The 13,248-nt window shown below is 45.2% G+C and overlaps 2 protein-coding genes across 6 annotated transcripts in view; one reads left to right on the top strand and one right to left on the bottom strand.

Moving 5' to 3' along the window:
* Nucleotides 1-13,248, bottom strand: part of rpl10a (ribosomal protein L10a) — a 368,503-nt gene that overhangs the window by 74,910 nt on the left and 280,345 nt on the right. The window lies entirely within an intron of this gene.
* LOC144479158 (F-actin-monooxygenase mical1-like) overlaps nt 1-13,248 on the top strand; it is a 125,567-nt gene that overhangs the window by 24,299 nt on the left and 88,020 nt on the right. For all 5 annotated transcript variants that reach the window (XM_078197724.1, XM_078197722.1, XM_078197723.1 and 2 more), the window contains exon 2: nt 11,529-11,652. The gene's annotated coding sequence lies outside the window, so the exon portion shown is untranslated. The remainder of the gene's footprint in view (nt 1-11,528; nt 11,653-13,248) is intronic.

The raw sequence follows: 13,248 nt of genomic DNA, 5'->3' as shown, positions 1-13,248 counted from the left end.
CTCTACACCCTAGCTATGACTGTGACACTACATTCTGCACTCTCACGGTAGCACAGTGGTTAGCACTGCTGCTTCACAGCTCCAGGGTCCCGGGTTCGATTCCCGGCTCGGGTCACTGTCTGTGTGGAGTTTGCACATTCTCCTCGTGTCTGCGTGGGTTTCCTCCGGGTGCTCCGGTTTCCTCCCACAGTCCAAAGATGTGCGGGTTAGGTTGATTGGCCAGGTTAAAAATTGTCCCTTAGAGTCCTGGGATGTGTAGGTTAGAGGGATTAGCGGGTAAAATATGTGGGGGGAGGGCCTGGGTGGGATTGTGGTCGGTGCAGACTCGATGGGCCGAATGGCCTCCTTCTGCACTGTAGGGTTTCTATGTTTCTATGTTTCCTTCTCTATGAACGATATGCTTTCTCTATATAGCGCGCAAGAAACAATTCTTTTCACTGTATGTTAATACATGTGACAATAATAAATCAAATCAAAGAATTGTATAAGTTTCTATGAGATCCCCTCTCACTCTTCTAAACTCCAATGAATACAATCCTAACCGATTTAGTCTCTCCTCATATGACAGACCTGTCATCCCAGGAATCAGCCTGGTAAACTTTGCTGCACTCCCATTATAACAAGAACCTTCTTCCTCTGAATTATATAAAATAATATTGTAATAGGCTGTACAGCACAGAACAGGCCTTTCAGCCCGGCTGGTCAATGCTGGTATTTATGCTTCATCACACACTTCATTAACTGAATACTTCACAAACTGTTTTCCAACCTGACTCCATTTAACACTTGAAAGCGAATGAGACACCAGCAAAGCAGAACAGCAATAAAGCAGCATGGTAACACTCAGCATGTAGTTATTAAAACTCGCATATTACAGATCAGCAAATAACAATACGTCATGTGAGAATCTGAGATGTGACGTGCTTTGTGAGAATGTTTATTATTTATGCGTCTGTGTAGGTTCCAGCCAGACTCTCCATATCCTCTAGTGAGGGAAGATTCAGTGAAGCCCTTTAACCCCCATCCATCCACCCCCACCCACATTGCAAACAGCCCCACTCCCAAATCACACACACAGACACACACACACAGACACACACACTTCTCTTCTCCCCCACACCTCTCCCCCCCCCACACACACACCTCTCCCCCCCCCACACATACACCTCTTCCCCCCCCACACACACACCTCTCCCCCCCCACACATACACCTCTTCCCCCCCCCCACACACACCTCTCCCCCCCCCACACATACACCTCTCCACCCCCCCCACACACACACCTCGCCCCCCGCCACACACACACATCTCTCTTGCCCCCTCCCACACACACACTTCTCTCCCCTCCCCCCTCCACACACAACCTCTCTCCCCAAACGCCTCCAACCCCCCCCCCCCCCCCCTCCATCCCCTCCCCCCCCACCACACACATCCACAGACCTCTCTTCTCAATCCTGTCACACATACGTGGGGTGGCACAGTGGTTAGCACTGCTGTCTCACAGCACCAGGGACCTGGGTTCGATTCCCAGATTGGGTCACTGTCTGTGGGGAGTCTGGGCAGCCTCCTTTCCGCAGTCACCATTGCTGCTTGGAGGAGGATGAGACCTGTGACAAGCCAGAGTTTGGAAGCGCTTGATTTTACCCCATCAATTTATTTATCCTTCTATTCCTTTCTCCCTTGTGAGCATTTGTAGTTTTCCCTTAAAGGTATCAATGTTATTTACCTCAGCTACACCTTGTGGTAGTGAGTTTCACATTCTAACCATTCTCTGGGTAAAGAAGTTCCTCCTGAATTTATGAGTGACTGTCTTATCTTGAAGGCCCCCAGTTCTGGTCTCCCCCACATGTGGAAAGGTCATCTCTACATCTGTCCTATCCAACTCTTTAATAATCTTAATGACCATAACCAGGTCTATCGAGAGACCATAACCAGGAATATCTAAAGAGCAGTATCCCGGCCTATTCAACCTTTTTGGAAAACCTATCCTGCCTTTTGGGTTGCCTTGCAACCACCTGGCCAATCAGATTAAGAGTAAGGCCATCCCAATGCACTTCACAGCCAATGACTTGCAACCACTTTTGAATTGGAGGGAAATATGGGGGACAGTTTGCACACGGCAAGATCCCATTAACTATAAAAAGATACTGACCAGATAATCTGTTTTAATCTAATCTAATGATGTTAATTCAGGGCTACGTATTGGCAGGGCACCCCTGCTCTGTTTGAAGAGTTCTGTGGGATTTCTTATGTCTATCTGAGAGGGCTTTAGTTTAATGTCTCACCCCAATATGGCAACTCCGGCAATGCAGCACATTATTGCACTCCAGTATCGACCTGTTACTGGTTTCAGTAAAGGTAATGTCAGGGTGACCTACTGTACTATATTTGAAAGGGATTGACCCTTATTTTAATTGTATGTTGATTATCTTTAAAGGGCTATCTTTTGACCCTTATTTCTAGGACAGCCTGTGGGAAACTTGCCTTGCACAGCATGTGACCAGACCCCGTGTGCTTATTCTGGGCCTGTGGTCTGCACAGTGGATCTCAGGGTATTTACAAAGTACAGCTTTCTCATGCAGAATACAAAAGGAAGAGGACGTTATATCGAAGTACTCTCCCGAGAGAGGAACAGGAAACTGTTGCAGTGTGAGAGTGATTTAAAACTTGTTCCATCTTGCCACAGAGGTGTCATGTTCTGTTTAGCTAATGATGGAACAAAGAGCAAGCAGCCAATGCCCTCCCGAATTGTCCTGTTTCCTCTTGGAAATAGATACACAAGTCAGGAGGAAAGTTAAACAGGAGATTTTATATATGACACACCAGAGAGAGTGCAGAGGAGATTCACCAGGATGTTGCCTGGGCTGGAGTGTCTCAGACACGAAGAGAGGCTGGATTGTTTTCCTTAGTAAGAAGTCTTCGTAAGAGTCCCAGGTTAAAGTCCAACAGGTTTATTTGGTAGCACAAGCCACAAGCTTTCGGAGCGCTGCCCCTTCATCAGGTGAGTGGGACATCCATGACTTTAACCTGGTGTTGTGAGACTTCTTACTGTCCAATGCCGGCATCTCCACATCATTGTTTTCCTTAGAGCAGAGAAAGCTGATGGGGTGTACAAAATTCTGAGGGACATAGATACGGTAAATAGGAAGAAATGTTTCCCCTTTTTCAAGATGGCGCCGGAGCGAGGCGATTTCTTGCAAGCTGTGCCCAGCATACCTTCTAATTCTATCTTTTACTCTTGTTCTATGACTACATTCTGCATCCTCTCCTTTCCTTCTCTCTGAACGGTATGCTTTGTATAGCGCGCAAGAAGCAATACTTTTCACCGTATGCTAATACAGTATGCTAATACAATAAATCAAATCAAATCTTAGTAGAGGGATGAATAACCAGGGGACATAGATTTAAGGCAAGGGGCAGGAGTTTTAGAGGGGATTTGAGGAAAATCTTTTTCACGCAGAGGGTGGTTGGAATCTGGAACTAACTGCCTGAAAGGGTGGTAGGGGCAGGAACCTTAGATGAGCAGTTGCAACACCGTAACCTACAAGGCTACTGAACAAGTGCTGGAAAATGGAATTAGAATAGATAGGTATTTGATGGCCAACGCCGACATGATGGGCCGAAGGGCCTCTTTCTGTTTCTGTAAAACTCTATGGGTGGGATTTTATGTCCTCGCTCACCCTGCAACCATAAAATCCTGCCTGAGGTCATTGGACATTTCCATTGTCCGCCCCTCACCTGCTCCGATTCCGTGGCGGGCGGGCGGTAGATTTATTTAAAAGTAACAGCAATCATCCTCCTTCCCTCCTCATGACAGAGAAAACTGGCCAGAAAGGTAAAGTTTATTTATTAGTCACAAGTAGGCTTACATTAACGCTGCAATGAAGTTACTGTGAAAATCCCCGAGTGGCATTATTGGCGTTGTTCAGATTATTTCAATGGTTTTGGGGACAGGGTGTGGTGACATTCAACCAAGGTTCCTGCTCCTGATTGACCTCTATAGATCCTGGTGCCCAATCCTAGCTTTGTAATAGTGAATGGGTTTTGAATGAGGTCAAATCTCACCCCCGATTGAAGTGTGTGTGTGTTTGTTTGTGTGCATATCGTTGTGTGTGTGTCGACTTTTATGTGTGTGCATACTTTTGTGTGTGCATATGTTTGCATGTGCATGCATGTGAATTTGTGCGCGTGCCTGCGTCAGGGTGTGCATAAGTTTGTGTGGCATACTTTTGTGCGTGCGTGTTTGTGTGCATGCATGATTGTATAGAATCATAGAAACTCTACAGTGCAGAAAGAGGCCATTCGGCCCATCGAGTCTACACCGACCACAATCCCACCCAGGCCCTACCCCCATATCCCTACATATTTATACCCACTAATCCCTCTAACCTACGCATCTCAGGACACTAAGGGGCAATTTTTAGCATGGCCAATCAACCTAACCCGCACATCTTTGGACTGTGGGAGGAAACCGGAGCACCCGGAGGAAACCCACACAGACACGGGGAGAATATGCAAACTCCACACAGACAGTGACCCAAGCCGGGAATCGAACCCAGGTCCCTGGAGCTGTGAAGCAGCAGTGCTAACCACTGTGCTACCGTGCCGCTATGTATGTATGTTTGTGTACGTGTGAGTGGACTCTGGTCAGATTTTACACCTTTCATGAAGAAACAGTCACTTGAACGTACCTCACTGAAACCATCATGTCAGGATGTCCCAAAGTGCTTTCTAACCAATGAAGCCTTTTTGAAGAGTTGTAATTTTGGGAAACGTAGCAGTGGAGTTCTTTCTTCCACTGGCCAAGACCCTCCTGCACCCTGGCATTCCCGGGCAATCTCCAAGTACTGACCAGACAGACCCTGTGTCATGTCCAACGTCAGATGAGGTGTTTTTGGAGGCATTGGCCTCTCATTTGGCAGGTAAACCACCGACATACAGAAACAGCTGCTGTAGGAACAGGAGGAGACTATTCAGCCCTTGAGCCTGTTCTCTAATTCAGTTATATCATGGCTGCTCTGTATCTTAATTCCATCGACCCTCATGCTCAATAAAAATCCTCCAGTTTGAGCTTTGAGAATTCCAATTGTTGTCGAGCCTCAGCAGTTTTACAGGGAGTAAGTTCCAGATTTCTCATTATCCTTAGTGTGAAAAGGGTTTCCTGATTTCCCTCTTAGATAATCTCGCTCTAATGTTAATGTTTCTGACATCCCCCCCCCCCCCGCCCCCCCCGCCCCCCGGAGGAAATACTTTTCTTTCATCTACTCTATCAGGTCTTTTTAACATTTTACATCCTGCCCCGAAAAGGACACCCAATAATCCAAATGAGCTGGAACAAGGGAGCACAGTGCCTTCAGAACCACTCTCGAGCGAGCAGAATTAATTGGTCATTGTAACCCGAATGTAGAACCAATTCCTGACAGTGGCAGCTGTTGGGATGAGAGGTGGAGCAGGAATTTCTGGAACCAGGATTAGTGCTGCCATTTTCCACAGGTGAACGCTACCCCCCGGCCCCCCCCAATCAGTGCGATCCCTCGCCTCTGGCCTTCCAGAATTTTAAATAATCCCTCTGTGAGGACTCCTACTTGCTCCTCTCTCAGTGGGCTTGCTGAGGTTTCTGAGCTGCCAGCACTCTGACTGGGTCAGTAGCATCCGGAGCCCACCCACCATCCTTAATATGACAGTAGAATAGAACATAGAACATTACAGCGCAGTACAGGCCCTTCGGCCCTCGATGTTGCGCCGACCAGTGAAACCAATCTAAAGCCCCTCTAATCTACACTATTCCAATATCATCCATATGTTTATCCAATGACCATTTAAATGCCCTTAATATTGGCGAGTCCACTACTGCTGCAGCCAGGGCATTCCACGCCCTTACCACTCTCTGAGTGAAGAACCTACCTCTGACATCTGTCCTATATCTATCACCCCTCAATTTAAAGCCATGTCCCCTCGTGCTAGCTATCACCATCCAAGGAAAAAGGCTCTCACTATCCACCCTATCTAATCCTCTGATCATCTTGTATGCCTCTATTAAGTCACCTCTTAATCTTCTTCTCTCTAACGAAAACAACCTCAAGTCCCTCAGCCTTTCCTCATAAGACCTTCCCACCATACCAGGCAACATCCTAGTAAATCTCCTCTGCACCCTTTCCAATGCATCCACATCCTTCCTATAATGCGGCGACCAGAACTGTACGCAATACTCCAAGTGCGGCCGCACCAGAGTTTTGTATAGCTGCAACATGACCTCCTGGCTCCGAAACTCAATCCCTCTACCAATAAAAAATAGAATCATAGAATCCCTACAGTGCAGAAGGAGGCCCATCGTGTCTGTGCCGACCACAATCCCACCCAGGCCCTATGCCCACATATTTACCCTGCTAGTCCCCTGACACTAGGGTCAATTTAGCATGGCCAATCAACCTAACCCTCACATCTTTCGACTGTGGGAGGAAACCCATGCAGACACGGAGAGAATGTGCAAACTCCACACAGACAGAGATCCGAGGCTAGAATTGAACCCGGGTCCCTGGCGCTGTGAGGCAGCCTTCTGGTAAAGTTAAAACTCTAAATTGGGGCAACCCCAATTTTGATGGTATCAGGCAGGAACTTCCAAAAGTTAATTGGGGGAGTCTGTGGGAAGGCAAAGGGACGTCAGGTAAGTGGCATGCTTTCAAAAGTGTGTTAACCAGGGTTCAGGGTAAACACATTCCTCTTAGAGTAAAGGGGAAGGCTGGCAGAAGTCGGGAATCCTGGATGACTCGGGATATTGAGGCCCTGGTCAAGAAGAAGAAAGAGGCACATAACGTGCATAGGCAGTTGGGATCAAGTGAATCTCTTGAAGAGTGTAGGGGGTGTAGGAGTAGAGTTAAGAGAGAAATCAGGAGGGCAAAAAGGGGACACGAAATTGTTTTGGCAGATAAGGCAAAGAAGAATCCAAAGAGCTTCTACAAATACATAAAGGGCAAAAGAGTAACAAGGGAGAGAGTAAGGCCTCTTAAGGATCAACAAGGTCATCTATGTGCGGATCCACAAGAGATGGGTGAGATCCTAAATGAATATTTCTCATCAGTATTTACTGTTGAGAAAAGCATGGATGCTAGGGAACTTGGGGAAATAAATAGTGATATCTTGAGGAGTGTACATTTACAGAGAAGGAGTGCTGGAAGTCTTAAAGCGCATTAAGGTAGATAAATCTGCGGGACCTGATGAGGTATATCCCAGGACATTGTGGGAGGCTAGGGAGGAAATTGCAGTTCCCCTAGCCGAGATATTTGAATCATCGATAGTCACGGGTGAGGTGCCTGAAGATTGGAGAGTGGCAAATGTTGTGCCTTTGTTTAAAAAGGATTGCAGGGAAAAGCCTGGGAACTACAGGCCAGTGAGCCTCACATCTGTGGTGGGTAAATTGTTGGAAGGTATTTTGAGAGACAGGATCTACAGGCATTGAGAGATGCAAGGACTCATTAGGGACAGTCAGTATGGCTTTGAAAGTGGAAAATCATGTATCACAAATTTAATTGAGTTTTTTGAAGGGGTAACCGAGAAGTAGATGAAGGCAGTGCAGTTGATGTTGTCTACATGGACTTTAGCAAGGCCTTTGACAAGGTACCGCATGGTAGGTTGTTGCATAACGTTAAATCTCACGGGATCCAGGGTGAGGTACCTAAATGGATACAAAATTAGCTTGTTGACAGAAGACAGGTGGTTGTAGAGAGTTGTTTTTCAAACTGGAGGCCTGTGACCAGCGGTGTGCCTCAGGGATCAGTGCTGGGCCCACTGTTATTTGTCATTTATATTAATGATTTGGATGAGAATATAGGGGGCATGGTTAGTAAGTTTGCAGATGACACCAAGATTGGTGGCATAGTGGACAGTGAAGAAAGTTATCTCCAATTGCAACGGGATCTTGATCAATTGGGCCAGTGGGCTGATGAATGGCAGATGGAGTTTAATTTAGACAAATGCGAGGTGATGCATTTTGGTAGATTGAACCAGGGCAGGACTTACTCAGTTAATGGTAGGGCGTTGGGGAGAGTTATAGAACAAAGAGATCTAGGGGTACATGTTCATAGCTCCTTGAAAGTGGAGTCACAGGTGGACAGAGTGGTGAAGAAGGCATTCGGCATGCTTGGTTTCATCAGTCAGAACATTGAATACAGGAGTTGGAACGTCTTGTTGAAGTTGTACAGGACATTGGTAAGGCCACACTTGGAATACTGTGTGCAATTCTGGTCACCCTATTATAGAAAGGATATTATTAAACTAGAAAGAGTGCAGAAAAGATTTACTAGGATGCTACTGGGACTTGATGGATTGAGTTATAAGGAGCGGCTGAATAGACTGGGACTTTTTTCTCTGGAGCGTAGGAGGCTGAGGGGTGACCTTATAGAGTTCTATAAAGTAATGAGGGGCATAGACAAGGTAGATAGTCAATATCTTTTCCCAAAGGTAGGGGAGTCTATAACTAGAGGGCACAGGTTTAAGGTGAGAGGGGAGAGATCCAAAAGTGTCCAGAGGGGCAATTTTTTCACACAGAGGGTGGTGAGTGTCTGGAACAAGCTGCCAGAGGTAGTAGTAGAGGTAGGTACAATTTTATCTTTTAAAAAGCATTTAGATAGTTACATGGGTAAGATGGGTATCGAGGGATATGGGCCAAATGCGGGCAATTGGGATTAGCTTAGGGGTTTTTAAAAAAAGGGCAGCATGGACAAGTTGGGCCGAAGGGCCTGTTTCCATGCTGTAAACCTCTATGACTCTAAATAGCTCATCCCATTGGGAAAAGGGCTCATCCCTTTGCTGGCTGGAGGGTGATCCTGTTTACACTTGATGTCAGGTCCCAACTCTAAATGTCCTTTCCTCAGAAATTGGGTTGAGCCTGAGCGAGGACAGGGACTTGAGAGCTCTAGAGCTGATTAGAAAGCAAATTTGGAAGTGAGCAGATGAATGTATAGCTGGAAACATTCTCTGCAAGTCAAAGAATTGTTACTGTGCAGGAGGAGGCCATTTGGCCCATCATGTCTGCATTGGCTCTCCTCATGAGAAGCTCACCCAGTTCCATTCTCCTGCCTTCTCCCCATAGCCTTACATATTCTTTCTATTCAAATAATAGAGCCTTCCTTCCGCTGACTGAAATATGTAAGGACATAACTTCCTGGCTCCCCAGTGTCGGTTTTGGGAGTACTCCAATGAGGAGGAGGTGTTGCCTATCCTTACCCATTGTGGTCTGTGAGTTAGGAAGTTCCGGATCCAGTTGCAGAGGGAGGTGCCAAGGCTCAGGTCACGGAGTTTGGAGATGAGTTTCGTGGGAATAATAGTGTTGAAGGCTAAGCTGTAGTCAATAAATAGGAGTCTGACATAGGTGTCCTTGTTATCTAGGTGTTCCAGGGTTGAGTGCAGCGCCAGGGATATAAATGCTGTGGACCTGTTGCAGCGGTAGGCAAACTAGTGGATCCAGGTAGTCCGGGAGGCTGGAATTGATTTGTGCTGTGACTAACCTTTCGAAGCACTTCATAATAATTGATGTCAGAGCCACCGGCCGATAATCATTAAGGCACGCTGCTGGTTTTTCTTAGGTAGCGGGATGATGGTCGTCATCTTGAAGTAGATAGGGACTTCAGATTGTTGTAAAGAGAGGTTGAAAATGTCTGTGAATACCCCCCCCACCCGGGCCAGTTGCTTTCCGTGGGTTGACCTTTAAGAAAGCTGCTCTGACATCTGCAATGGTGACCCCCAGATACAAGTTCATCCAGGGCTTCCAGGGTGGAGAGCATGCTCTCGCTGACCTCTTGCTCAAAACAGACATAGAATGCATTGAGCTCATCAGGGAGGGGTGCGTTGGAGCCGGCGATTTTACATGCCTTCATCTTGCAGCCTGGTATGTCTTGCAGACCTTGCCATAGTCAGCGGGGGTCGGTGTGGCTTGCCTGGGACTCTAGCTTGGTCTGCTATTGTCTTTTGGCATCTTTGATGGATCTCCTTAGATCGTATCTCACACATTTTTTGGTGTCCTATATTTATCCCTCCATCAACGTCACAAAAACACATTATTTGGCGATAATCATATTGTTGTTTGCGAGAAGCTTGCTGTGTGTAAATTAATTACTGCCTTTCCCACAGTACAGCTGTGACCACATTTCAAAAATACTGAGATTTTCCAGCATTTTTTGTTTTTGGTTCAGGTTCCAGCATCCACAATAATTTGCTTTTATCTTCAACAATACTCCATTGGCCATGAAGTGCTTTTAAAAAAAGCTCAATATTAATGCAAGCCCCAGGCGGAAAAAAAATCTCCCAATTCAATTTTCTTTGCAAGATTGTGGACACAATTCATTTCATTCAAATAAAATGTTTGACTTAACAACTGATGAAAGTAAGCAAAAACAGAAAATGCTGGAAAATCTCAGCAGGTCTGACAGCATCTGTGGAGAGAGAATAGAACCACATTTCGAGTCTGGATGATCTTTCATCAGACTTAACAACTGAAATCATTTATATTTAATAAAAACACTGGATAAAAGCAAACCACTGTGGATGCTGGAATCGGCACAGTGGTTAGCACTGCTGCCTCACAGTGCCAGGGACCCGGGTTCAATTCCCGGCTTGGGTCACTGTCTGTGCGGAGTTTGCACGTTCTCCCCGTGTCTGCATGGGTTTCCTCCGGGTGCTCCGGTTTCCTCCCACAGTCCGAAAGACATGCTAGTTAGGTGCATTGATCCAAACAGGCGCCAGAGTGTGGTGACTCGGGGAATTTCACAGTAACTTCATTGCTGTGTTAATGTAAGCCTTACTTGTGACTAATAAATAAACTTTACTTTAAAAAGTTTTGACAAAAGGTCATTTGGACTCGAAATGATATCTCTTTGCTCTCCTTACAGATGCTGCCGGATCTGCTGAGATTTTCCAGCATTTTCTTTTTTGGTTTCATTTATATTTAAAGAGCTTGGTCATTATCATTCTGATCACAGATATTAACTCTGGTGTTTGTCCATTTAAAGCCATTTGCAGCTTCTTAGTGTAGTTCCTCATATTCTTTTTCTAACAATAAGGCCTTTGTCCCACAAGAATGATTTGCATATCTCCCTTTTGTTTGGGTTTGAAGGACTTAGCACCCTACCCAAGTCCACCATCAATCATCTCCATGCTAAAGCTTCGATTTCAACACTTTCCTGAGCAGGAATACTGTGCAGACCCATTCGGACCCCATTAACAGCCTATTCCCTTGATGCATGTTAATCCCGAGCCTTTGGATAAATTGGGGACCATTCACAGATTTGGGCATGTTAACTGCGTTAAATAGTGAATGACACAAAGATTTATAAATTACAGGTCCAGACCAGCCACACACAGGTTAAACTCCAAGGTGCCTGCAGGTTAGAAAATAAACTCAGTGTGTTTTAATAGTGAGTCACTCTGTGAGGAACTGGTTCCACTGTACCATCCCAATGATTGTGAGGCAAATTATCGGATTTTTTTTCAGGGCGTGTAAAAAGCTCACACTCGTTTTTCATTTTTATTGAAAAGGATCGGATCTTAAGATGTGGAGTTGAACATTCCGGCCTGTCTTGGTCAGGACTTTGCTGAGGATGTGTTGAAATCCCGCTTCTGGATCGGATTTTCAGTCAGTTAGACTTGAAGCTAAAACCAGGTAAGAAGACTCGCTAACCCGACCATATAGTGAACACTGTCCGGTTTGTGATTAAATGTGTTTCTGGTAAGTGGCGTATACGTTTACAGTGGTATAGATAACAAACGCTTGGAAGAATAGGAAATCAGGACATCATGTGTTGAGATTTTAAAACTAATAATTGAACCAGTGAACTCCTTCTCCTTCCATGTTCAAAAATACTCATTGGAAGTTCAGGAATAAACTTACTGACTGTATTAATGGTGCCACATCCGAGCAGACAAATTGGAAGTAACAGCCGGATTTGTTACAGCAGATTTCTTTCTGTGATATAAACATTGATGCTACAGTAGAAATGCTGGAATCTGAATTAGGATCACAATGTTCAGCAAATCAATCTGCGAATGTACAAAACAAAATTAACATCAGGGTGTCCACCCTGTGAGAAGCCTTGATGTGACAGCATTGCTTATATTTTGCACAAGGTGAGTCCAATAAGTTCATAGTAAATGCTGAGGACGGATGATGTTATACTGAACAATTATTTACAAGCAAGATGTTGTTGTAAATTCAATTTGAAGGGAAGGGAAGCTTCGCATCACCACCTTGCCCATGTCCGATTCCTTTAAAATCTCTTGCACTTTTTAAATTTAAATTTTCCTGGCGAAGAACGCATTTAAACAGAAAATCCTAAATTAGAAAAACATGGCAATCACAGAGTCATTACAGTGCAGAGGGAGGCCATTTTTAAAATGGGGGGGAAATGGTTGTTTGGCTAACAGCCACACATCATCCAATTGGGTAAGGAGTCTTTTTGCTTTCCAGTTGGTGTAGGGAGGATGGATGACTGATAGCTGAAGCGTGGGGGGAAACCATGTGATGAAACCTCCACGAATAATCGCAGTTGACAACCCAACTTTAATATATATTTTGAAGGATTCCCCCTTGGCCCTTGGAGAACTCAATCAGTAAAGTGAACAGCATCCAGAAGTTTGTTTACAATCATAGCCTTGACATTTGCAAAGGATGTAATGTTTGGCCTGGAGAATACATTGCCAAATAATAAATCTTTTATTCCCACGTTGTTTTCAAACACCTCTCAGCGCCAGCTGCACAAATAGAGCTGTGTGACACATCATTGTTCTAAAGGCTCAGATCAGGCTATTGAAAGGATGCTCATTAATATTAGAGAGTCCAACCATTCTATGCAAACTCAGGCGACTGTCAGGTGTCACTTGATCAAACATATGGGAATGTCCCAGCCAGCTTTAATGGAATGATGTTGGACAGAAGGAGGACATTCGGTCATTGTGGCTCTGTTAGCTTTTTGAAAACACTTACTCGTACTACTCGCATGCTATTTTCCCCGTCGTCCAGCAATTTTCTCCTTTTTCCATATCCAATTTCCTTAAAATTATTCTTGAATCTGCTTCCACCACCCTTTTCAGGCAATCCTATCAGACCACACCAACTCACCGCTTAAAAACTATTATCCTCATCTTTACCTGAGCTTGTTTTGAGAATTATCTTAAAATTGTGTTCTCTGGCTACTGACCCTAAACTACTCAAAACCCCTCATTGACTTTGAACACCTCTTCACTTAACATTCTCTGCTCC

The sequence above is a fragment of the Mustelus asterias genome, chromosome 25, assembly GCF_964213995.1.
Source record: "Mustelus asterias chromosome 25, sMusAst1.hap1.1, whole genome shotgun sequence".
In the NCBI taxonomy this organism is placed as follows: domain Eukaryota; kingdom Metazoa; phylum Chordata; class Chondrichthyes; order Carcharhiniformes; family Triakidae; genus Mustelus; species Mustelus asterias.
The sequence above is the reverse complement of the archived record's forward strand: the minus strand, read 5'-3'. Positions and strand labels throughout refer to the sequence as shown.